The sequence below is a fragment of the Armigeres subalbatus genome, chromosome 2 (assembly GCF_024139115.2).
Source record: "Armigeres subalbatus isolate Guangzhou_Male chromosome 2, GZ_Asu_2, whole genome shotgun sequence".
Classification (NCBI taxonomy): domain Eukaryota; kingdom Metazoa; phylum Arthropoda; class Insecta; order Diptera; family Culicidae; genus Armigeres; species Armigeres subalbatus.
In genome coordinates, this window is record NC_085140.1 from 150,227,601 (window position 1) to 150,255,147 (window position 27,547).

General features: G+C 41.3%; 1 protein-coding gene and 1 long non-coding RNA gene across 4 annotated transcripts in view; both read left to right on the top strand.

Annotated features, from left to right (window-relative positions):
* The first annotated feature begins 2,824 nt into the window (after positions 1–2,824).
* LOC134211015 (protein transport protein Sec24A) overlaps positions 2,825–27,547 on the top strand; it is a 118,958-nt gene continuing 94,235 nt past the window's right edge. The window contains exon 1 of one of the 3 annotated variants that reach the window (XM_062687534.1): positions 2,825–3,175. The gene's annotated coding sequence lies outside the window, so the exon portion shown is untranslated. The other 2 variants (XM_062687535.1, XM_062687536.1) reach the window with 2 other exon arrangements.
* Positions 8,314–8,973, top strand: LOC134215267 (uncharacterized). The gene is made up of 3 exons (XR_009980093.1): positions 8,314–8,446; positions 8,511–8,571; positions 8,633–8,973. It is a non-coding gene; the product is annotated as an uncharacterized LOC134215267 (long non-coding RNA).

Here is a 27,547-nt window from a genome sequence, read left to right on the forward strand (position 1 = left end):
GCAACCTTGTCCAACTCGAAGAGGTCGAAAGTCATAATGAATTTGACTTCCGTAGAACTAATTCTAGCCCTCCTTCGCCGTGCGGTAAGACGCGCGGCTACAAAGCAAGACCATGCTGAGGGTGGCTGGGTTCGATTCCCGGTGCCGGTCTAGGAAATTTTCGGTTTGGAAATTGTCTCGACTTCCCTGGGCATAAATGTATCATCGTGTTAGCCTCATGATATACGAATGCAAAAAATTTAACAGCTTAGAAATCTCGCAGTTAATAACTGTAGAAGTGCTTAATGAACACTAAGCTGCAAGGCGGCTCTATCACAGCGTGGGGATGTAATGCCAAAAAGAAGAAGAAGAAGGACTAATTTTGAATCGCTGATTAACTCTTTCGCACTAATGGATTGGACCTCATTTTCGGCTGCACCCAGGGTTTGATTTCAGAAGAGAATTAAAAAGTCTCTCACTTATCGTCTCTGTTGTATACATATACGATATGTAGCATACCGCGAGAGTATTTTTTTCGCAAGCTGTCATGTTAAAGAACTGATTCGGGAAGCTTTAATAATTTTCTTTTCAAAAGCTCCATGCGCGGGGAGCTTAAGGTGATTATACAATCAAACCATGTGGTGAATTTTAAATTCACCACACGGTTTTCTACTCTTATTATCAAAAGTTCAAATCTGGCGTAATAATTTTCGTACAATGCTGAAATTCAAGTCGATTGTTTAGCATAAGTAAGCAAATGATCTACGGATGTTTTTATCCCCATGGGCATTGTGGTTCTCTCAATTCGTGCTCTTGAAAAATCACTAGAAAAAGCACGTGGTTTCCAAGATGGCCGATTTGTGGCTTTGGTGTATAACCACCTTAAGGTGGTACTTGTAATAAATACAAGCTTAATAAATTTGTTATCGTGGCTTGTTATGCAACGTACACATCCAGTCAAGCAGTTTGACGAACATAGACTCCGCCCCCAAGAAAATGCTTCGGTTGCTGCTTTGTTTGAACGTGTGTGAAGTTGTTCGAGCAACCATTTTGACAGTTGGCGGCTCAGTTGGAAAAAAATTAAAACGGTTTGATTTTGGTTTGAGTTGTCGGGGGTGGAGTCAAGGTTCGCCGAACATGTTTGAGCATTTGTAGTGAAGTTGCACAAACCCCCATATATTTTAAGATGGTTGGTGCTCAAGTCGGCGCTTCGGTCGTTCGTGTGTGACATTGTTGGTCGAATAAATTAAATTGTTCGTGCCGCTGTTGGTAAAACTTGATGGATGTTTGAATAAACGAGAGGTGGAGTCAATGTTGGTCAAACTGCTTGACCGTGTGTACGTTCCATTATGATTCGGAACAGTTTTTGCCTTTCTTTTATCATTGTTCGTTATCTATTGAGAGCGTTTTCTGCAAACCCTGGCTGCACCTGACGTCGACAGCGTGCGGTGAATTTCTTCACTGGTACACTCAATCAGTTGTTTTACTCTCATGCTCGCTCTCATGTTCCTAATCCTCTGCCTCGAAGGAAGCCACCATGGTCGAATAGCCATCTGCGCAATTTGAAACGACGCAGATCCAAAGTTCGCAATGCTTACACAAACTTAAGAAATCTGGAATCGAAGCGAATTTTCAACTTATTAAGCAACAGATAGGTACCGAATATACAATCTACTTCTGTATACCCGCTACTCCAGGAGAACTGAGGCAAATCTCAAACGGAACCCGAAGCAGTTTTGGTCGTTCATGAATTCCAAAAGAAAGGAAGTTGGTTTACCAAAAACAGTGTTCTTAATCTAAGTTGCTTGAAATTCTCGTTTGAAAAGTCCTGTTATGTGCATCGAAGTCATACATCTCTCCGGATCAGCATGGATTTTTCCTGGTCGTTCGATTGATACCAACCTTGTGCATGCAAATTCATTTTCATTGCTTTGTTTTTTATGGGTTGGAAATGGGAGCTATGAGATGAAGTGCCGAACCGTTCCCCTACATTTGCGTTTGCTTTATGGTGGGGGAGGGGGTCTATAGGAGCGTTACGACCCAAACAAATTTTTGATACCCTCGATATAAAAACGTAATTATTTTTTATATGGATATTACGATTACTACATATCTTGAATCTATTATAAAAACCTAAATCCAAAATTTCGTGAGTTTTGTTGTACGAGAACTATTTTAAATCAGTTTCGAAAAACCTTATAATTTCGCGTATTGAACACCCCTAACTTGATTTTACTATGTATATATTGGCCGAGCTGTCAACCTGTGAGCTAACTGCCAAGCAGTGAAATTTCCTAAAACTTTTAAAATGGATTTGAAATATCAAATTTAAGCCCTCAGTACAATGTCTGTCATGATGACAAATATTTGTCAAGTCAGCCTGAAATCCATGTCGAATTCTAATCAGTCTGATAGATGTCTGGATAAACTTGACAAATATTTGTCATTATGACAACCAATGGACTGCGGGCTTTAGGGTCTATGAGTGTGGAAAAAATATGTTGTAGCTCAAAAATCTATCGAATAAATAGAAGAGATTAAAATATGTATAAATGTTAAGAAAATTCCAAAACCCATATTGTTAATGGTTTTTAATTAAATTTCTTTCAGAACTTTGAATTTTGTATAGTTTTCCCTGTTAAATTTTCGAAATTTCCTTTCCTTTTCTTCTTTTATTCAACTCAATAAAAGTTTGCAAATTTACTTCCACAGTTTTTCCAGTGTCTCTGCCCGATTTACGCAGCGCACCCCACACTCCCCAAGCCAGCGGAACGTTGAAAATGTATGCCCGTTAGCAGCAACCAAACTGTCAAATCGACCGTACGGTGCTAGTCGTGGCCACGTAATGTTCGCTGTCAGTTTGAGGCAGTTTTTCGCGTTTCTTGGATCGTCATCTCGTCCATCCAGAGGCCAGTCGTCCTCCGTCGTCGCGTACTTTTTCGTTCCGTCGTGGGTGCCAGCAGCAAAAAACCGTGGAAAATATCCGAAATAGTGCATTCCTGATCCGCTACGGGATAGTTAAAATGTTCTACAGTTGATTATCGTTTGTTTAGTGCAAGAAATTGAGCATCAAGCGCCCTGTAGAAGCTTGCAAAAATCGCAAACCCATCGAGCCTTTGTGCGCTTTTCTGATCCTCCTTCGATAGTGTTCCGCAGTCGTGGGTTTTCTTCAGTTCATCGTCCAACATTGGGAAAGGTGAGAAAAAAATCAGTGTCCTCAAAGTGCATTTTTTTAAATCACCCAGTGGAATAAAAAGCAGTGTTTTTTGGCAAATCATTATCGTGAAAAAAGCTCCACCGTTTTTTAATCCGTGCAGAGTGATTCTCTGTTTTACGTCAAATCGCAAGTAGTGGAAGCACCATTCAGCAGCAGGTACCAGTCACAGTGGATAATAACTCTCGAGGCAAACGTCATTGAGAAGGAGCTCCCCGCATATCGCTCCCGCTGCGCCCGCATCCCTCGTGCCACGAGAATCGTAAGGGGGCAATAAATTGCCTTGATGGAGAACTTCGGACTGAGGCTTGATTGCGTTGTATAGTTGCGGCGAGCTGTTCGAAATACGGAAGTGGGTATTCCCTACCGTCGCAGGAATTTGAGTAAGTTACCCGAATTCGGAGCATGTTTTCCGTGAATCAGATGCTGATGCGCGTGAACGGATTGGAATTATGTAGGTCAATATCAAAACATTTTTCGGAGGGGTTTTCTACGAAAGCATCAAGGCGAAACTTACGCAGGAGAGTGAACCGAATTAAATATGTGTCGAATGGGGTTTGAAACCTCTTTATGTGACAGAGCACTTCTAGAGCTGCAATTTTAAATTATTGATAATTAAGTTGACAAACAGAATTTAGGAAATATTTATCAAAGAATCAAATCCTCCGGATAATCGAATCACCAGAAAAATAAATCAAATCTGCAATTACATAACGAAACACTTATGTTTCATTATCTTTGCAGTATTGTGGTCAGAAATTATTTAGGAAAAACCCTGATTAATCCACCAAGCGGTATTGGCGACGTTGTGTTATGGAAAAGTAGTATTTTTGTCATAAATTTTGATTCCATAGTCCGATCCAGTCAATTTTCAATATAAATTGATAAGACAGGATTCCCACTTGAATGCAACTTGCTGGTAAAGAATATGTGCCAACAAATAACTAGCCTATTTACGCGTTTTTCGTACAAAGAATAGTATTTTGGCCATTATTTCTGAACCCAAAGTTCGATCTAGTCAATTTTCAACAGAAAACAATGAAACTTTTGAGGCTCCCTCAGATTTTAGCGATTTCATTGCAACGGCGCCGCGATTCTATCGTTGGGTCGCTGCAGGCAATGTTCCGTTTACGATTTCACACCAACAGCGACAGAATCGCATTCGCCAAGCGATAGAATTGCGTCACGTGTGTTTGGGGATCCTTAATAAGATTTCCCATCAAAGGCAACTAGCAACTAGTAGTTGAAAGCCTATCGGATAAGAATAAGAGCCAAGAAAATGGATTAGAATCACCCCAGAAACATATCTTCCATTCCAAAACCTCCAAATACCAGATTTGGGTCCATTTGCTTGAGTAATTCTCGAATTATGATGAAATTGGTGTTTCAATTTGCATGGAAGCCCTCCTTTTCAAAGATGGGAGGGGTCTCAAACCATCTTAAAAACTTCTGCATACAAATTTTCAAGTCGATCGGTTCAGTAGTTTTCGAGTCTATAAGAGTCAGACAGACAGAAATTCATTTTTATGTATATAGATATTATAGACTCGGAAACTAATGAACCAATCGGTGTGGAAATTTGTATGCAGGGGTTTTTGGAGCTGGGAAAGATTCTTCAGATGGTTTGAGACCCCTCTCAGTTTTAGGAGGGGGCTCCTATACAAATGTAACACACATTTCTGCATAACTTGTGGTATCAAATTTGGCATGTGGAGTAGACCTCTTCATATTTTCAAAAAGTATCGAAAATTCAATCGGTCAGCCCGGCATCATAATTTTTTTGCTAAAATAAATCTCCTGTCAAATTTTCAGCTAATTCGGATAAAATTTCGAGGTGGCTCAAGTCAATTTAGTGTTTTTGGGCTATTTTCAATTTTGGAAAAAATCTAACAAGAGATATAAACGTCGAAAACTATCGCACCAACCTCTATACGGAAGCTTTTAGTGTGCTCTACAAGTCTTGTGAACATTGCGATTCGTTCCGTTCACGTTTTGTCCATGTTAAAGTGATTTTCAAGCTTTTAAGTGCATAAAAATACTGTTTCCCCAAAAGTCGTTGTTCTACAAAATTCTTGAGTTTATGACAAATGATTGTTAATTTATTATATTATTATTCCTCTTTTTTCCCTGGAAATCTGAGTTATTAAGACAATAACTTTACCCATATGCGCGAGGGAATTCAACTACCACCATTTCCAAATTACTTACTTGATACTTGATACTTGATGGGCTACAGCTCTTCGATGAACCTACGCCGAATGGAGTATCCTTCTCCACTGGACTCGATCCTGGGCCAATCGCTTCCAGTCGCCCTGAACATTGAGCGCCCTCAGGTCCTCTTCAACTGCAAAAAGCCATCGTGTACGCGGTTTTCCACGAAGCCTGCGGCCTTTTCTTGGTTCTCTACTAAATATTATCTTCGCTTGACGTTCTTCCGGCATACGAACAACGTGACCAGCCCACCGTAATCTGCCGTGTTGTATAAGCTTAATAATATCCAGCCCTTTATACACCTGGTACAATTCGTGATTCATGCGACGCCGCCAGATACCGTTCTCCTGTTTACCGCCGAGTATTGTCCGCAGCACCTTACGCTCAAACACTCCGAGAGCTCTCCGATCAGCCTCCTTTAACGTCCATGTCTCATGGCCGTATAAAGCCACCGGAAGAATAAGAGTAGTATACAGCGCGAGTTTTGTTTTCGTTTGCAGACTACGGGACTGAAGCTGGTTACGAAGTCCGTAATAAGCCCTATTTGCAGCTGCAATACGCCTTTTCATCTCGCGGGTAACATCATTATCGCACGTCACTAATGTTCCAAGATACACAAATTCTTCTACCACTTCAAATTTTTCACCATCCAGCACCATTTCGCTACCACCACCACTAATGAACCCACGTTGATTGCCACCGACCATGTACTTCGTTTTGCTGGTATTGATCGTGAGTCCGATCCTCGCTGTCTCCCTCTTAAAAGGCACAAAAGCCTCTTTCTCGGCACGGCGATCAATTCCGATAATATCGATATCGTCCGCAAATCCCAGGAGCATATGCGATTTTGTGATAATGGTACCGCTTCTTTGCACACCAGCTCTCCTAATCGCTCCCTCGAGCGCTATATTGAACAGTAGATTCGAGAGTGCATCACCCTGCTTTAATCCATCTAAGGTAACAAATGACGTCGATATTTCATCCGCAACCCATACACTTGATTTCGATCCGTCCAACGTTATACGAATCAGCCATATCAGTTTCGCCGGAAAACCACGTTCAATCATAATTTGCCATAATTCATTCCGTTTCACTGAATCGCACGCCGCCTTGAAATCGATAAACAGATGATGTGTCTGCAAGTTGTACTCCCGGAATTTATCAAGGATTTGTCTCAGGGTAAAAATTTGATCCGTCGTTGATCGGCCCTCACGAAAACCTGCTTGGTATTCGCCGACGAAGGACTCTTCAAGCGGTCTCAATCTGTGTAACAGAATACGGGACATAATTTTGTACCCCTCGGTAATTGGCGCACTCCAGTCTGTGCCCTTTCTTAAAGAGAGGGCAAATGAGGCCGTCCAACCAGCTAGCAGGCATTTCCTCGTCTTCCCATATTTTCGACATAATATGGTGCAGAACTTCATAAAGCTGCTCACTGCCATGTTTGAGAAGTTCAGCCGGGAGCTGGTCCTTCCCCGCAGCCTTATTGTTTTTCAGCTCTTTAACAGCTTTTTTAACCTCATCTAGTGTAGGTGGCTCCACAGCTTGTCCATCGTCGCTAATATTTATTCTGTTCACCGATGCATCGTCACTTCCTCCATTCAACAAAGTCTCGAAGTGTTGCTTCCACCTGGCAGCCACTTCAGTTTTATCTGTCAGCAAATTCCCTTGTTGGTCGTTGCACATGACGGGAGATGGCGCTGTCTTTCTCCGCACGCCATTGACTGACTCATAAAAACTCCGCATATCGTTCTGCTCCATTTTTTCCTGCGCCTCACTAATAACTTGTTCTTCGTACTCTTTTTTCTTCCTGCGGTGGGTTCGTTTTTCGGCTGCTCTTGCTTCCTTGTACCGACCTCTATTCGATCGGGTACCCGACACCAACATCCGGCTTCTGGCAACGTTCTTCTCGTCTGTCACTCTCTGACACTCCACATCGAACCAACCCGTCCTGGGTCGCCTCTGTGCAGTGCCTACCACTTCTCGTGCTGTTGTGCTCATCGCTCCATGGGATCGTTGATGTTGTCGCTAACGTTGATTGCACTTATCCGTTCGTCGAGCTTCTGGCGATACTCAGCCGATACTCCTTCCGCCGACAATCGCTGGATATTGTAACGCATCGTTCGCTGTGATCTTTCGTTCGATACAGTTGATAACCGTGATCGAATTTTACTGACAACGAGGTAGTGATCAGAGTCAATATTCGGACCTCTGAATGTCCGCACATCGATAACATCCGAGAAATGGCGATCATCCACCAGAACATGGTCTATCTGGTTGCAAGTTTCACCATTTGGGTGTCTCCAGGTGTGCTTTCGGATGTTCTTTCGTGCAAAGTAAGTGCTACTGATGGCCATCCCTCTGGCAGCAGCAAAATTTACTAGCCGTAGGCCATTTCCAAATTATTTTGATGGGAATGGAAGCACAGTGCGGAGATTTACTGTGTTATTATGAAGTTCGTTGGTTAACACGTGGAACCTTGCTTGAGAGATTTTATTCTCTTCGAAAGGAAATCACTCTATTTTCTTTATTCCGAGCTGCACAATCCTGAATGAGAGAGCGGCTTGGCCTTTATAGTAGATCCCGCATAATTCAAAACCAACCATGGTATTGTATAAAACATAAATATGACACTTGGTGTATCGGTGACAAATATGGTACAGTTCTCTTACAATAGTATCGTATGCTACTTTACAAACATTACAATAAAAAAAAACTGTACAACACTGGATCCTAATTATAATTTCGTTACGGTATGATGTTGGGAAATTATTATTTAACTTTCTTGTAGGTATTCCAAACCATAGACAATTGTTTTCTGTCCATCATCCACGTGGTGCTTTCACAGCATGTGCTTATCATATCGTTGTATATGGTTGAATATCTCACGCACACATTGCGAACTTTATTATTTCAACATATTTGCACAATAACCTGAATAGGATTAAGTTGATGTGTGTAACAACTCGTCATTCTTTGCTGACATCTGGAGTCTAATGTGAAACTGGCAGCCACCAGACAGTTTTTCGTGAATATCATCAGGTATGTTTTTGTAAAATTAACATTAGAATATATCTATACTCAAGAGTTTCCTACATCATTACAGGGAAAATAAGGAATGAAATACAAGAGAGCGTCGTGCATTACCACCATAGTATAAACAAAAGGTAGGTTCATGTTGTCTTTGGAATTGGACATCCGGTCAAATAGTGTCTCCTTTTGTTTTAGAAATCCAAGTTGCGGGCCTAATTAAATGGTTCCTGAGGAGCTCAACATGGTCAACAGGAGAAACCTAAGCTGATTAACTCACCAGATGCTTTAGATTTCCCCTGGGATTTCCTTCCATAGAATAGTTCCTATTCCGTGATGGTACATAATTCAATAAGTCGTATATGCATTTGGCAAACGAGGAAGGTACTGCCAGCAATTGAGATTTCTCCCGTTTCTTCATGTCGTAATTACTCGTGAATTGAACGTATCTGCAATACATTAATTCGCTATCATGCGCACTACTCACGATAGATTTTCGACACTTGGGAATGGAAAAGAACTCGATCTTTTTGCATGAGCTGGCTTCGGTTTAGAAATGCATTTATAATGACTACATAATAGATAATACCTTCAATATGTAAAAAATATTATTTTCTTAGATAAATAAATATATTATATTCTTTTTATGCTCAATGCAGTATTTGCATGTTCTTTTAATTTCCATTGATTTATTGTATAATTCAATTAAAAACTGAACAATAAGGGTTGTAGTACCAAAAAATAATAAATTTATCATCCAACCATAAATCATCCACATGTCATAAGGTTTTGCTGGATAAAATAGACTGTACATGTACCATCTGGTATGTAATACGTTGACAATTTTGTTCGAGAAAATGTTAGTTTTAAATGGTAATTATACTTAACCGCCCATTCCCACGTGGTTAAAAGTCAGATAACAACAAATCGTATGGTCAGCCTTATTTATGAGACGGTAGGTTTATCATTATTCTGGTTGATAATGGAAATCATAGAACTAAAGTTATTTATAGTAGACAATGATATGGCGAATGGCACACTTATGGTCTGCGATTATGCGGGATGTCATAAGGCAGGGATCAACATGCCGAACTTTTATTATCCAACATGCGAACTATTGAAACAAAATTAATAATTTGGCACATTTGATTGCCGAAAACTGATACAACTTTCTAATCTTGTAGAAAACAGTTCATGCAAATCTGTTAAATATGCTGGTAAGCTCGAAGCTTTTTAATCTAAATATTCAAGCTTATTGGCTGATTTTCGAGAGCACAGTTCCTCAACACCGTTCACTGATGTAAATAATTTACCTGAAATGTTTCAAAAGGAGATAATTGACCAATACAACAACGAGCTCAAAACTAAATTTCAGAAAGACACATCTCTCATAAGATATTTTCTCTCTTCTTCCCAACAAACATTTACTAGTTTAACTAACATCAGTGTGATGATTCAATTCAGCACTTTGTTGAATAATGGCTGTACTAATTCTATCGCAACTTCTGTTCAGGCTTTGTTTACACAATTTTGGAGAAGTTATACAGCTACACCATCTTATTTTGAAAAACAACTTTATTATCTGATTTGTTAAACCTTTAATAAGTATTTTACTTAGCCTTAATTCAGCTACATGTAAATTTTTCGAAAATAATAACGTATTGAGTGTAACATCATCAAGATCGCCATTGAACGTATGTTGAAGAAATTGCTATTTTCACACAATCATTTTAAAATTTTCCTAAATCGGGTCTCGAACTACTGACATTTGATCATCCGCCGGTAACGTTGTCATCCGCGCCATCCTTGATTTGTAAGTTATGGCCTACTCGACGCATAACATAAATAATCTTATGGCTGAATATGAATCATTATTGGACTCTTATTCAATAAGTCAATCTGTCAAACTACAGTTTGTTAATAACTGTACAAGATTTTTATTTCAACCATTGTTCAGCCAGTCATAACCATCGAACACTGGGGAAAAATATATGAAAATAATGTAAAAACGATAAAATAGAATCCGTCCCCAATGATATTAATGGAGTTTATGAAAATTTAATGGATTTATTTTCGACCTTGCTCGGAATCTCTGAATAACCGGTTGCGATATAATTGTACCATCAATACCACACATGCAGCAAGTATATAACTACACATATCGAAATTTATTTACATATAGAAAAACAACTAGTACATATGGAATCTGTAAGAAACATGCAATATGGTCGATTTTATATGAATTTGTTTGTGTTCGTTTCCAGCAATATTGTTGGTTATAATCTCCAATACCTTTATAGATCAGGAATTAATTATGTATCACGAAATAATTATGAATTGCCCTACGAATATAAAAAGCCCGAGTGTTCTTGACAATGAATCCAACAATGTCTTGAAAATAAATCATTATTTTCCTATCCAGATATCATCAATTCAAGCCATCGCGATGTTTTATCAAACGGAAAAAGCATAACATATTACCTATAATGTTTTCTTCTACTGTGCGATAGATTCGTCAAAGGTGAAATCCAATGGTTTAGAAGGACAAAGGTTAAGAAGAATGTCTAATGCTTGCTTATTAATCTACTATTCAAACTCAATTCGATCACCCTTGTAAAGCATAACATCATAGCCGAAGATTGTATAACATTTCATCGAAAACTATTTCGCGGAATTCATTCTCGCGGTTGAACATTTCGCGGAATGACATTTGGCGGTTTGTAACTTTTCGCGGTACGACATTTGGCGGTTTGTACCTTTTTGCCGAATGACTTTTCTGCATTCGTTTGGTTTAACACGAGATTAACACGTTGAAACTTTTATAAAAGCCGAAAAAATATCGATAAATTTCCTAGACCGGGTCAGAAGTTTAACCCAGCCTCCTTCAGCATTGTCTTGCTTGGTAGTCACGCATCTTGCCGCATGGCTAAGGAACGCCTACCAGAATATTTAAAAATAGTTTCAATTGCCCCCTATACCGGGATGATACACCCATTTAAAGAAGACGTTACCCCTCCCATCGTCTTATACCGGACAGACGCGTTCTTTTAAAGAAGGCATTATCAACTCCTTTCACCTTATACCAAGCAGATGCATCCTTTTAAAGAAGACGTTACCCCTTCCTTCGCCTTAAACCGGGCAGACGTGTTCTTTTAAAGAAGGCGTTACCACCCCCCTCCTTCATCTTATATCGGGAAGATGCATCCATTTAAAGAAGGCGTTACCCCTGCCTTCGCCTTATACCGGGCAGACACATTCTTTTAAGAAGGCATTATCTCAGTGTACAACATTTATTTCAGTGGAGTACGGTTAGATGACTTTACCCATTAATGGGTACTATGTTATTGTTGATATTATTCCCACCGTGAAAAATTCACCCATTTTCTTGAAAAAGTACCACTACCCATTTTAATCATGTGCGCTATTTTCCCTTTTTTCTAACCAATCTACTTTGTCGATTATCAATCTGCTAGAATCTGCATTCGCTTTACAGGTGTATTTGCATTGCATTCTATTTCCACGGCTGTTTGGTGCTGCAAAAATCGTTTTCATTCGGAAATATTTGTCCTGTGCTGTTTGGAAACCTCGCTGGATTCATGTTTATGTGCCGTCGTCAAAGAAAAGCATGTCTCTTCGGAAAATCGCGGAAACAATTTCCTCTCATAGCAGGGTAAAGTTGCACAAATGTGACAGTTAAAATATCGCAGTACTCGCCTTTCTGTCAAAGTGCGTTTTGGAACAGTGAATCGCGTGTGGTTGTCGCGAACTTCGGATCGCGTGCGGCCGTTGAGTGTGTTTCGTTTTGCGGGCCGAAAAGGGAACGCCATATTGAACAAAAGAAGAGACGAGAGAATAGTTTGTTCGTCGTTCAGCAGCCGCAGTCGCCCGTCAAAAGGCCTAGTGCGAAGCAAAACCTAAAAGCATTTTCGCAATCCGCACCGGAACCGATACGAGTGATTCTGTGACATTTCCTGCCGGAACGGCTGGATATTTCGGTTACAAAGACTTCGTTTCAGTCTCGATGTGAAGAGTCAAAGGAGTCTGGGGATCTGCAGGGAACCGTGTCCGAATCCTGAGAAGTGTGTTTTTTTTCTTGTATCTCTGTCACGGATGCCAATAAATCTCCAATCACTGTAAGAATAGGATCTGATGGATCTGGAAATTTGTGACACCATTGAATGAAGGATCGATTTTTTATGGGATTGTGATTGCTAAGATTGGAAACAAGGACTGGTGGAGTAGTTTCATCTATGTTGTATCTATATTCAAATATAATGCAGTTTAGAGTCTTTAAAAAACAAATTATGTGTCTATAAAAAAATGTTTCATGAGTATTGCTTGTGACGATTGCACCACATTAACATGTTTTGGAGTAAACTTTTTGACTGATATATTGGCAATGTATTGCGGTAAGTATTGCCCTTTATTGCTTGAAAAGAGATCCAATGTTTGTCAGCGATTAATCGTAGACGAAAGGTATGGACCTTATTCTAAACGTTGAATGAAATGCCTACATACAGCTTCATTAACTTTCCGGGTCTCTGATGCAGTATTGTGTCAACTAGTTTGATTATTTTGAATGTATTTGTACCTAATTTTTACAATGGAAGACGGTTAATCCACTGAGACTAGATTTATTGCGATTAATCGTCTATTGCTTATTCTGCATCGTCTGCTTTGTAGCTGCGTTTCTTTTACTGAGCTACGTAAGCTCCGCCGATTATTAATTAGTATGGATGCAATGAATGTAAAATTGCTCTATTGCGTCAATGACAACTTTAATATCCACTCACGTGCATGTGAAGTCAAATACCTAAGTACATATGCAGAACTATACGATTTTTGACTTCTTTATTTAGTTTATCTCATAAGCTTGGTTCAATAGCAAGAAAATGTTGTTCACTATTGTTGAACTATTCTGAATTACTATTCTGTATCAATATCTCCTCATGGGGCCCTGCTTAGCCGTGCGGTAAGATTCGCGGCTACAAAGCAAGACCATCTGAGTGCTGGTTCGATTCCGGTACCGAGTCAAGGCGTTTTCGGTTTGGAAATCGTCTCGACTTCCTGGGAATAACAGTATCATCTGTTAGCCTCATGATATACGAATGCAGAAATGGTAACTTATTTGGCTTAGAAACATCGCAGTTAATAACTGCGGAGGTGCTTAATGAACACTGTTGTGCAAGTGGGGGATGTAATGCCAATGAAGAAGAAGAAGATCAATATCTACAATAACTTTTTTTGTTGTAATTTTTGTTTATTTTTAATGATAATCAGTTAATATATACAAACTTTTCTACGGGTCAAGGAAGCAAGTGTTTTCATGAGTTTACTGCATTAATTGTCATAATGGAAACATGAACTAGAACGCTAGTAGCCCTGTCCATATTCTATTTATTTCTCGCGTTTGAAATTATAGGGGCATAACAGCATTGATCGATTATTCTTCGTTGATGTTTTCATTTTATTATTAGGCGAATTGCAGTAGTTAAGTATATATAGTATATTTATTTGTTACGATAGCCTACCAGTTACAGGACTTTTACTTAGGTCAAGGAAGTTGTCCAAACATTTAATGGCTTGGTGTGTTAAATATGAATACACCATGCACAGAAACAACAATCACGTTGTAGCTTTTAAAACGATTGAGTTATCAACAAAATCAGAATCGATCAATTCATTTGCGCCCTATGATTCTCAGCGTAAGATCTATAATAACAACCAAACATAGCTCTGGAGATGTACACTGCGACGCATAATTGTCCCATGTGTATAGGGAATACCAGAAACATGGGACAATTATGCTTCCGGCTATAGGGCTATTACAACATTAGGGATTTCGCGATTTCTATACAATTTATATAGAAAGGATTTACAAAACAATAAATAGCTTATTAATTTCTTTTGGTACAAAATAGTTTAAATTTAGATGCACTTAAAATTTTAAACTCTCGCAGACGTCTGTAATCTAACTTGGTAACAGTTGGTAATATCTCAGAATAGAGATCTTTCAAATCGTCTCATTCCACCATTCGGAGTACACGGGTCCCATCGCCGCTAATGTTTAAGCTCTCACATATTTTGTTGCTATGAAAGAAATGTTATTAACCATTATTATTAGTATTATACAATTATTGTTGTGGGGGTTGCCTAGGATGTGGTGGGGTTTGACAGTGGGCCTTTAAACCTCTATAAAAACTGCATGTATCCGCAATGTACCAAAGCGACCTTGTGCCAAAGCGCAAGCCAAGTCCTGGTGGGGTGGGACCAAACAGCCCTGACACGACGGCCCTCCGGCGAGACAGGAGGTTGCGCTCCCAATAAGCCGCCTGAAAACCAATCTACGAACAATATGAGAGATAATGCGACTCGATATAATCGCAAAGACCTGGGCGACGAATACAGGATCACGATTGGAAGCTTGGAACATGGAATTGCAAGTCGCTAGGTTTCGCAGGTTGCGACAGGATGATCTACGATGAATTACATCCCCGCAACTTCGACGTCGTGGCGCTGCAGATTTGCTGGACAGGACAGAAAGTGTGGAAAAGCGGGCATCGAGCGGCTACCTTCTACCAAAGCTGTGGCACCACCAACGAGCTGGGAACCGGCTTCATAGTGCTGGGTAGATGCGCCAACGCGTGATTGGGTGGCAGCCAATCAACGCAAGGATGTGCAAGCTGAGGATTAAAGGCCGTTTCTTCAACTATGCATCATCAACGTGCACTGCCCACACGAAGGAGACCCGACGACGAGAAAGAAGCGTTCTACGCACAGCTGGAGCAGACATACGATGGATGCCCACTGCGGGACGTTAAAATCGTCATCGGTGACATGAACGCACAGGTAGGAAGGAGGAAATGTATGACCGGTCATCGGACCGGATAGTCTCACCGTATCGAATGACAACGGCCAACGATGCATAAACGCAGCCTCCCGCGGAATGGTGGTCCAAGCACCTTCTTTCCCCGCAAAAATATCCACAAGGCCACGGGATCACCTAACCAAGAAACGGAAAACCAAATCGACCACGTTCTAATCGACGATAAATTCTTCTCGACATCACGAACGTCCGCACTTACCGCAGTGCGATATATGAATCCGACCACTACCTCGTTGCGGTATGCCTGCGCTCAAAACTCTCGACGGTGTACAACACGCGTCGAAGTCGACGCCGCAGCTTAACATTGGCGGCGCTACAAGATGAATAGCCCAGAATACGCGCAGCAGCTGGAAGTGCACTTCCAACGGAAGAGCACTGAGCGCAGCGTCTCTTGAAGATGGCTGGAGAGATATTCGATCCGCCATTGGTAGCACCCCAACCGCTGCGCACTGGTGCGGATCAGAGAAACGACTGGTATGACGGCGAATGTGAGCAGTTAGTGGAAGAAGAATGCAGCATGGGCGAGATTACTGCAACACCGCACGAGGGCGAACGAGGCACGATATAAACAGGCGCGGAACAGACAAAACTCGATTTTCCGGAGGAAAAGCGCCAGCAGGAAGATCGAGACCGTGAAGAAACGGAGCAACTGTACCGCGCTAATAACCGCGAAAGTTCTGAGAAGTTAAACCGTTCACGAACCGTGCCACAGCCTGATATGTGTAGGACATAAACGGGAACCTTCTTACGAACGAGCGTGAGGTGATCAAAGGTGGCGGCAGCACTACGAAGAACACCTGAATAGCGATGTGGCAGACGAAGATGGCGGTATGGTGATGGACCTGCGAGAACGCGCGCAGGACATAATTCTACCGCTCCGGATCTCAGGAAATCAGGAGGTGGGCGCTGAAGAACAACAAAGCCCTGGGGTTGACCTACAGGGAGCTATTTAACACGGTGGTGAGGCACTGGCTAGAGCGCTGCACTGGGTCTACCAAGATTTGGGAGGAGGAAGTTTTGCCGCAGGAGTGGATGGAAGGTGTCGTGTGTCCCACCTACAAAAGGGCGATAAGCTGGATTGTAGCACCACCGCGCAATCACATTGCTGAACGCCGCCTACAAGGTACTCTCCCAAATTTTATGCCGTCGACTAGCACCAACTGCAAGGGAGTTCGTGGGGCAGTACCAGGCGGGTTTATGGAACGAACTCCACCACGGACCAGGTGTTCGCCATTCGCCAATGCTACGAAATGCCGCAGATACAACGTGCCACATCATCTATTCATCGACTTCAAAGCCGCATATGATACAATCGATCGGGAGCTATGGCATAATGCGACGGTTTTCCGGATAAACTGACACGGTTGATCAAAGCGACGATGGATCGGGTGATGTGCGTAGTTCGAGTTTCAGGGCATTCTCGAGTCCCTTGAAACCCGCAGAGGTTACGGCAAGGTGATGGTCTTTCGTGTTTGCTATTCAACATCGCTTTGGAGGAATGCGAAGAGCAGGGATTAACACAGGTGGTACAATTTTCAATAGTCCGTCCAGCTATTTGGTTTCGCGACGACATAGATATTATGGCACGTAACTTTGAGAAGATGGAGGCCTACATCAGACTAAAGAGGAAGCTAAGCGGATCGGACTAGTCATCAACCATCGAAGAGAAGTACATGAGGAAGAGGTTCAAGAGAAGACAATGAGCCACCCACCGCGAGTTTGCATCGGTGGTGACGAAATCGAGTGGTAGAAGAATTTTGTACTTGGGCTCACTGGTGACTGAAAATGATACCAGCAGAGAAATTCGGAGACGCATAGCGGCTGGAAATCGTATGTACTTTGGACTCCGCATCGAATAGAGTTCCCGCCGTACCAAACTGACAATCTACAAAACGCTAATTAGACCGGTAGTCCTCTACGGACACGAGACCTGGACGATGCTCGTGGAGGACCAACGCGCCTGAGTTTTCGAAAGGAGTGCTGCGTACCATCTATGGTGGGTGCAGATGGCGGACGGTACGTGGAGGAGGCGATGAACCACGAATTGCATCAGCTGTTGGAGAACCATCCATCGTTCACACGCGAAAATCGGACGACTGCGATGGGCCGGGCACTAGCCAGAATGTCGGACAGTAACCCGGTGAAAATGGTTCTCGACAACGATCCGACGGGCACAAGAAGGCGAGGTGCGCAGCGGGCAAGGTGGATCGATGGATCGGAGGTGGATCGAACGGGTTTGACTCCTGCGCGCATAGCAGAACATGCATCGTAACGTGCTTGCTTCGCATGCGAAAAAGGATGATGTGAGGAAACGGAGAAAGCTGGCCGCTCACGCTGGTTCTCTGCGCGCGGAGAACAGTGAGCATACCAAGGAGAAATTATTTCAAATCATTGTGGCAGGCAAAACTTTAAATTTGACTTCTGGCAGCGCTGCTGTTGTTTCTTCATTATGGATCGTACGACTGGAAAGCTTTCTATGTGATGGGGTGTGGTGTAGAAACACCCATTTGATGCAATTTGACTGTACGCAGGCATGTGGCGTTAACTTGATCTGCCTACGAAATATTTTGTTTCTTAGATGTTTAGTTTAAAATCATTGGACATATTACGTGAAACTTTGTTTAAAAATTTACTGGGTAATCTATTTGCCCTAACAATTACCATTAATTTCCTACTTCTGACCTAAAATGGTTACCTGTTCCAGAACATGTAGAACTATGGACGAGTCGCCTCTGCCTATTTGTAGCCAATACGCCTTTCCACCTCTCGGTAACATCTCGTACATCACTAATGTTCCAAGATACAAATTCTTGCCACTTCAAATTTTCACCATCCAGCACCATTTCAATACCACATCACTAATGAACCCACGTTGATTGCCAGCGACTATTAATTCGTTTTGCTGGTATTGATCGTGGTCAATTCTCGCTGTCTCCTCTTAAAGGGACAAAAGCCTCTTCACGGCACGTCGATCAATTCCGATAATATCGATATCGTCCGCATCCAGGAGCGATGCGATCTTGGACGATACCGCTTCTTTGTACCAGCTCTTTAATCGCTCCTTCGAGCGCTATATTGAACATGAGATTCGACAGTCATCACCCTGCTTTAATCCATCTAAGGTAACGCATGACGTCGATATTTCATCCGCAACCTTACCTTGATTTCGATCCGTCCAACGTTATACAGATCAGCCGTATCAGTTTCGCCGGAAAACCATGTTTTAGTTTAATTTGCCATAATTCATTCCGTACTGGATCGTTCGCCGTCTTGAGATCAATAAACAGATAATGTGTCTGCAAGTTGTACTCACGGAACTTATCAAGAATTTGTCTCAGGTGAAACATTTGATTCGTCATTGATCGGCCCTCACGGCCCTGCTTAGAGATGTTAACGATCATTCAGTAATTTGCGTTCGATCATTTAGTAGTTTGTCAATAACACATTCAGAAGCTTAATTTCAAAATATATTTATGGTGGACTTCCAGTGCGATGGTTTTCTACAACTTTGCCTAATGGTTCGTTATTAGAATTTAACTAATAACGGTAGGCGCTAGTTACAGTAACCTAAACTAAATGATTGGAATTTTGTTATCATTTGGTCTAAGTTACTGAAACTAGCTATAACTCCGTTACTAGTGGATCAAACCATGAACCATTAGGCATGGTTTAGAAAAACCTTCGCACTAGAGTCACCATCACACATTTGAAATTCAGCTTCTGGAATGTGATGCAACTCTAACAATATACCCTTTGTCGTCACAGAGTTTGTTACTGACAAACGCACCTCGAACAAACCTCAGAACCCAAACACAATATGACACGAATCATTTGTTTTGCATGTTCTGATATTTCCGAAAATACGAGACTAGTGTTAAATGAGAAGGAAAAGAATAAATTAAAGTTACGTTTGAAAATCTAAAAGAAATAGTAGAGAATAAAGAGAAGAAAATTAGTGCTAGTGTAAAAGAAGATTAGTTTTAAGATTCAATTAAAAATTTAGAAGAAGAAAAAAGCGTAATTTTAATTGTTTTCATAAATAAAAAGGACAGAATCAGTTCAATCAAAGGTAATTGCCTATTTCGGATTAAACCACCGACTTGGACGTTAATTTACAATGTTAGGAAAACTCATATGTGAATATGTACGTTATGTGGAAGATATTGATTTGGAAAATGTATTGGAGGTAACCACTTTCCCTTCGATGTAACTCGACCCTACAGTACGCTAGACTGGTGCTTTAACCAACTAAGCTACGAAGGACCTCCGCCCGTCGGCCTTCGCAACCTAGCGGCTACTGAACGAGCTCGAGATTCCCAAATTGGACGCATAGTCAAATCACTCGCAATCCATTTCTCAAGCCAATACTTCCACATGTGTATGGTACAGTCCACATTAGAGGATCGTGAGTATTTAGAATGTCTGGTGGCTATACATTCTTCATCAGCAACTGTACTGATCAAGTGAGGGTGTGTAGGCTATGTAAGGACAGAATGTCAGAGACTGCAAGGAAACGAGGACATCGACGGCTGTGGCTGCACAGATCAGATCACAGAACAGCCAGGGGGCACAAGGACGACGCATCCTGGAACAAAAAAGTCGAACAACGACTCCAAAAAGTAAAGGGACGAAGGTGCAAGAATCGAACGCAACACAACGGGAATGAATGAAGCGGATTCACAAGGAACAGAAGACAGGAACTGTAGCACGGTTTACCTAGAACCTCTAATCTTCAATAATGATTTACCGAAACATCCAGTGGAGGTAGGGAAGTTCCTTCACCAATCTGGTTTAGGAACTACAAAGAAATCACGAAGATAGGACGATTCAGATTCATGGTCGATTTACTATCGACCCACGATTACGAAGCAGTGAAGAAAGTAGAATCTGTCAGAAAAAATCAAATCTACAAACCGAAAATTCAGAATCAAACGATATGCTTTGTTTCCGGTGTGCCAGAAAGTTTTGAAGAGGGAGGACACAACTAAATGTGGTAGCTGAAGTTCCGGTGATTAAAGTGGAAAGGATGAAGAAGAGAAATCGGACCGGGAACTGGTAAACACCAACCTAAAGGTCACGGTCCAAGGACGAGGTCCCCGTTTTATTAAAATTTATGAGTCCCTTCAGGTGTACCTATACATCTTCCCAGTAAAACAATGTGGAAATTTGGAAATTTGGTCACAAACAAAATGACACGGAGAACCATCTCGGAAAATGTGGACAAGGACATGAAACGGACGTGAAGCTTGTCAGCAGGGACCTCGATAGCTACTGCAAACAAGAACGAAGCCAATAACAGAGGATGTCCAGAAAGGAACCGAAGGATAAAATTCTGGCTAACATGCGAGGAAAGGGCAGAGTACCTTTTGCGCAGGCGAAAAAGATTTTCAAGAAGCCATAACAGTTTTCTGTTCTCAAGGAGGAGATTTTACAGACTTCTGCGAAACAGAGTCCAATCTCAGGACTTACTCTGGAACCGCCCTGAAGCGAAACCGAATATGCAACAAAATTAACGAATTACCCATGAACAGGTGGCAGAAAACCGAAGGAACATCACGAAGGAGACGCAGTGCAGAGATGGAGCCACAACTTTATGGTTTCATTAGACTGCAAATATAATCAATTTTAAGTAAAAATATGAAAATATTGAAAACAATCAAGTAACTATTGATTTACAATCAAAACTTATTTTGCATTTTCCACTAATTTAAGCTATGCCAAATAACTTTTGTTCAAGCATTTTTCCATAGATCAGAGGTTCCCAAACTTTTGGATATGCGACCCTCAGCAGAATTCCATATTGCTTGCGACCCACCAGCTACCAAATGCATTGCTTTTGTCAAATTAGATAAAATTAGTTCGCGTTAGATTGGACAAATTTTAATATGCTTTATATCCCATTATATTTGTCAAAAATCGTCAATTTTTGGATTGGATGTGGATTGGATTTGGATGGAATTTGAATTGAATTTGGGTTGTTTGGCCCTTTGCACGGATGATGGGGTCAACGTTGATAAGTCAAGTGTCTGCATATTGTTAAAATTGTGAAATAGTTTGTTTCTTTTCAGAGCTGGTAGCGACTGAAGCCACTCAAAAAGTGACTTTAGTGACCAAAGTGACGAAAAAGGGACCAAATAGTGACTTTCAGTTGCAGAAAAGTGACCAAATAGTGACTTCCAATTTCAGTTGCAAGTTCGATTAGACGAAATCAGGCGTTTTGGGTCGACGGAGATATTTTTTTCATTTGTGGCGAAAACATCTTTCATTCACCCTTTTTCTCTTAGAACGAACTTAGAAGAAAAACGAAAATCGTACTCGCTAAATTTATCTACTCGGTGACTAAGTAAATTGTACTGCCCTCTCTTTTAACCCCACGGAAGTTTTACTCAATATCTGTAAAAAGCAGGACAACTCAAACTATGAGTAGTCTGCAAGCAAATCAATTTTTACGCCACTAGAAGTAGGCGAAATAGGTTATCACACTTAACACCTGTTTTCTGCCCTGAAAATTATTTCTCGCGAAAATCTGCGTGAATGAGCATTCTCTTCTCGTGAGAATGAGTGAAAATACGATCATTAGATTAGCTGAACCCTACTTAAAGAAGATGCAGAAGACCCTACGATTTGTCATAGGTGAAACGGATGTTTTTAAATTTTTGTGTGACAAGAACAACAGTACGGATCGTGTGACAAGAACAACAGTACGGATCGTTTTGGTAGAAAAGGATACAAAATTATGAAATTCATGTATAGCAATAGTTCACTAACTGGGCGCTTTTTAACTGGACTGTTTTTAACTGGGCGTTCGCTAACTGGGCCAAAGCCCAGTTAAAAGCGATTATCCGTCAAAAACATCAACAAAGACTCAGTGACGAGGGACTCTGAATGGTATATTCTTTAAGCTTCATATAAAACACGATCACAACAATGCATCGCGAATTCCCTCTCAGCCCAGTTAAAAGCGGTATTTTAACCCAGTTAGCAACGGATGCTGTACAACGAGCCTGGGATTGAACCCTCGACCTCCTGCTTAATAAGGACCATGCTCTATGATTTTTAAATATTTTACTCAAAATACGTAGATTTTCCGACTTGCTATGCGTATTCATGTACGATTTTACTATGAAATTCAAAAGCGCATGCAATCTTTAAAATTGGGGACTATTGATCCCCTATCTATGATATATACTCAATAAATATCTTTTAGAGGAAACCCTTCATTACATCTGTCAAATCGACAAAAATAGTGAGCTTGAGAACAAATTATACTTTCTTGAATTTTTTTATGGATGCCCAATGAGGGATAAAGTCTGATCAAATTGGGCAACAACTTAAAATCCATTATCCTGAAATTGTGGTGGAATGATGGCATTTTTATCAGTGAAGGTCATTTAGCATATTTATGGGTTTGTGCTGTGAAAAAATGATAGTATTTGGGAGAAGTTGTAGTAAATAATAGAGTAAATAAGGTTGTCAATTAAAAAAACTTAACTCCAATAAAAATCCGCTATAACAATACTACTTTAGTTCTTGGTAAAACGAAGTGAATCAAATATCCCAAGAATCAAGTCTCACCTTTCCATACTGCATAAAGTTTGAGTTAAAAAACTCGAAATCGACAGGTCGAGTTAAATGCGAGCGAAGTTACAGAGCGATCATTTTCCAAGATCCGTAATTTCATTTCCGCCATAGACAAAGCATCTTCATGGATACATAAAGCTTCATAAAAATCTTAGTCAATAGTTTCAAAATAGTTGAAAATGGTGACTTTTGTGAGAAAAGTGACTTTAGTGACTTGAGGTTGAAAAAGAGACTTTTTAGTGACTGAAAAAAGTGACCAAGTCACTAAAAGTGTCCCTACCAGGCCTGTATAGTACACATTACTAGTATTATTAGTACTCACCACTACCGTTAGACGAAAACGAGATGAATTTAATTGCATCCGAGTAAGGTTACACTATAAGCAGTACTGAATTACGTATTTTAATCCGGTAACATTTCAATTTAACAGAAACGCGTCAGTATTTTTGCCAATATATAGAAAATAATTGAACACTTGATATATCATACCTCATGCAAATACTTAGAGAAGGTGTCGCATGATCTAACAACATCTTCTTGAGTATATGCTGCGAGGTTCGCAGGTCTAGTACCAGTCTTAACTAACAAAATACTAACACAAAGACTGGGAAGCAAACGATCATCCATTGCACCAATTGCAGTTCATAGTTCAGTATACAGTAAGTAGTCCGTCGGAATCCTCAAAGTTCCGTCAGATGCTCAAAAGGATTTCCGTCGGAATCCTCAAAGTTCCGTCGGAATCCTCAAAAGAAGTTATTCGTCGGAATCCTCAAAAGTTCCGTCGGAATCCTCAAAGTTAATCAAGTCCTCGAAAGTTTCGTCAGAATCCTCGAAAGGATTCCCCGTCGGAATCCTCAAAAGTTCCGTCGGAATCTTCAAAAGATTCCTTTGGATCAAAGAGATTCCGTCAGTTCCTCAAAGGATTGCCGTCCGGAATCCTCAAAAGTTCCGTCGGAATCCTCAAAGAGATTCCGTCGGAATCCTCGAAAGTTCCGTCGAAAATCCTCAAAAGTTTACGTCGGAATCCTCAAAGGATTCGTCAGAATCCTCAAAGAGATTCCAAATCCGGAATCCTCAAAGAAGTTCCCGTCGGAATCCTCAAGATTTCAAATCAGAATCCTCAAAGGATTCCCGTCGGAATCCTCAAAAGAATTCCGTCAGAATCCTCAAAGGATTCCATCGGAATCTTAAAGATTCCTTTGAATCAAAGAGATTTACGTCGGATTCCTCAAAGGATTCCCATCGGAATCCTCAAAAGTTCCGTCAGATCCTCAAAAGGTCCGTGCGGAATCCTCAAAAGTTCCCGTCCGGAATCCTCAAAGTTCCCGTCAGGAATCCTCAAAGGATTCCGTCAGGATACTCAAAAGATTCCCGTCGGAATCCTCAAAGTTCATCGGAATCACTCAAAAGGATTTCCGTCCGCAGAATCCTCAAAGTTCCCGTCAGAATCCTCAAAGGATTCCCGTCAGGAATCCTCAAAGTTTACCGTCGGAATCCTCAAAGAGATTCCGTCAGAATCCTCAAAAGTTCCCGTCGGAATCCTCAAAGGATTCCGTCAGGTCCTCAAAGTTCCGTCGGAATCCTCAAAGGATTCCCGTCAGGATCTTCAAAAATTCTTTTTAGTCAAAGGATTCCCGTCAGATTCCTCAAAAGAGATTCCCATGGAATCCTCAAAGGATTCCGTCCGGAATCCTCAAAAATTCCCGTCGGAATCCTCAAAGTTCCCATAGAATTCTCAAAGGATTCCCGTAAGAATCCTTAAAAAGATTTCCGTCGAATTCTCAAAGCATTTTCCTTTGGATCGAAGTTCCCGTCGGATTCCTCAAAGGATTCCCATCAGAATCCTCAAAAGGTTCAAATCCGGAAGATCCTCAAAGATTCCGTCGGAATCCTCAAGGATTCCCGTCAGATCCTCGAAGTTCCAATCGCGGAATCCTCAAAGTTCCCGTCGGAATCCTCAAAGGATTCCCGTCGGAATCCTCAAAGGATTCCCGTCGGAATCCTCAAAGTTCCATCAGAATCCTCAAAAGTTCCGTCGGAATCCTCAAAGAAAGTTCCGTCGGAATCCTCAAAGTTCCGTCGGAATCCTCAGTTCCGTCGGGATCCTCAAAGTTCCAAATCGGAATCCTCAAAAGGATTCCGTCGGAATCTCAAAGTTCCGTCAGGATCTTCAAAAGATTCTTTTTTTACACAGATCAAAAGGATTCCCGTCGGATTCCTCTAAGGATTCCCCATCGGAATCCTCGAAAGGATTCCGTCGGAATCCTCAAAAATTCCGTCAGGTCCTCAAAGGATTCCGGCCAAGATTACTCAAAGTTCAATAAAGGAGTCTGAATTTCCGTCGAATTCTCAAAGCATTTTGTCAGAATTATCAAAGGAATTCCGTCAAATTCCTCAAAACTTTCTGCCAGAAAATTCTCAAAAACGCTCTCATTGCATTCCTAAACAATCCCCATCAAGCTCAAAGGATTTGCGTCAAATCCTCAAAGTTCGATAAGAATCCTCAAAGTTTTCCGTCGGAATCCTCAAAGAAGTTTCCGTCGGAATCCTCAAAGATTTCCGTCTGAATTCTCAAAGGATTCCCGTCGGAATCTCGAGGGTCCCATCAAAGGAATCGCAAAAGACCCGTAGGAATCATCAATGGATTCCGTCGGAATCCTCAGAGGATTCCGTCTCCGGAATCCTCAGAAAGTTCCGTCAGAATCCTCAAAGTTCCGTCAAGAATCCCTCAAAAGGATTCCGTCAGAATCCTCAAAGATTCCGTCAGAATCCTCAAAAGTTCAATCGGAATCCTCAAAATTCAGTCAGAATCCTCAAAGTGCAACCAGAATACTCAAAAAGATTCCCGTCAGGATCCTCAAAAGGATTCCAGTCGGAATCCTCAAAAGTATTCCGTCAGAATCCTCAAAAGTTTGATTGGAATCTCAGATTCCGGTCGGAATCTCAAGGATTCCATCGATCCTCAAAAGTTCCGTCGGAATCCTCAAGGGACACCGTCAGATCCTCGAGGATTCCGTCAGGTCCTCAAAGGATTCCGTCGGAATCCTCAAAGTTCCGTCGGAATCCTCAAGGATTCCCCGTCCGGAATCCTCAAAGTTCCGTCGGAATCCTCCAAAAGTTCCGTCGGAATCCTCAAAAGTTCCGTCGGAATCCTCAAAAGGATTCCGTCGGAATCCTCAAAAGTTCCATCGGAATCCTCAAAGATTTCAAATCGGGTGTCCTCAAGGATTCCCGTCGGAATCTCAAAGGATTCCGTCGGAATCCTCAAAGAAGTTCCGTCGGAATCTTCACAAAAGATTCCCTTTGGATCAAAGGATTCCGTCGGATTCCTCAAAGGATTCCCATCGGAATCCTCAAAGGATTCCCGTCAGGAATCCTCAAAGGATTCAATCGGAATCCTCAAAGGATTCAAAGTCAGGAATCCTCAAAGTTCAATCGGAATCGGTCAGTACTGGAAAAGTCGTGATCGTCATAGGAACTGAAGGCAAAACGCCTTTTTCTATTTCAGGCGATAAATAGAAGAATCGTGGGTTCTTTGATCAATTTCGCATGAAAAGGCGGTCATGAAAAGATAGTGCTTTATTTTAAAATTAAAGTTCCTAAAGTTATTTTTAATGAATATATGCAAAAGAAATAATGACTAGTCGATAAATTAATCAAGCCCACACGACTTCAGACTACCCTGAGTTGAAAGTTGTAATAAACACAAAAATGAAACAGATATTGCACAATTTCATGCCCTGTCACAGAACAAATATTTTTGAAGTTTTGTAGCATGCCTTTCATCTTTCGCGTTTCTATAGATATTGAAAGGGCAGATATGAAACATCGTGTGACATCTCACATTGAAATGAGAAGTACGAGTACTGATTCCAGTCAGGAATCCCCAAAGTTCAGTCGGAATCCCTGAAATTCAGTCGGAATCCCGAAGGATTCAGTCGGAATCCCCGAAGAATTCCGTAGGAATTCCCGAAGTTCAGTTAGGTCGAAGGATTCAGTCGGAATCCCCGAAGGATTCCATTAAGAATTTGAAGGATTCCATTAGGAATTCCGAGGTTAGTCGGAATCTGAAGAGTTGATCGGAATCCCCGAAGAGTTCAGTCAAAGTCCCAGTTCCATTAAGGAATCCCCGAGAAGGATTCCAGTCAGAATCTAGCGAAGGATTCAGTCGAAGTCTGAAGAAGTTCAGTCGGAATCCCCGAAGGATTCAGTCAGAATCCCTAAATTCAGTCGGAATCCCCAGAAGGAATCCAGTCGGAATCACGAAAAGTTCCCGGTCAAGTCTGAAAGTTCAGTCGGAATCCCCGAAGGATTCAAGTGGCAATCTCGAAGAATTCCAGTCGAAAAATTCCAGAATTTTTCCCCGAAAGTTCCAGTCCAGATCCCGAAGGATCCTTCAGTTCCCGCTCCCAAGGAGGGTTCCCCATACAAATGAAACATAAGTTTTAGAAATAACCAACGACCAGGACTGAGTAGTTAGCGGTGTAATAATAAGCAAACCGTAAGTTGCCGAATCATTTAATGTTTGTTGTTCTCCGCAAATTATGCTCTCAGATTTCGCTTTCACACGGTATCAGGTCCAGACAATCGCTACATTTTCATTTTCACCGTTTACATTTTATCTAGTTCTAGTGTATTACGTAACT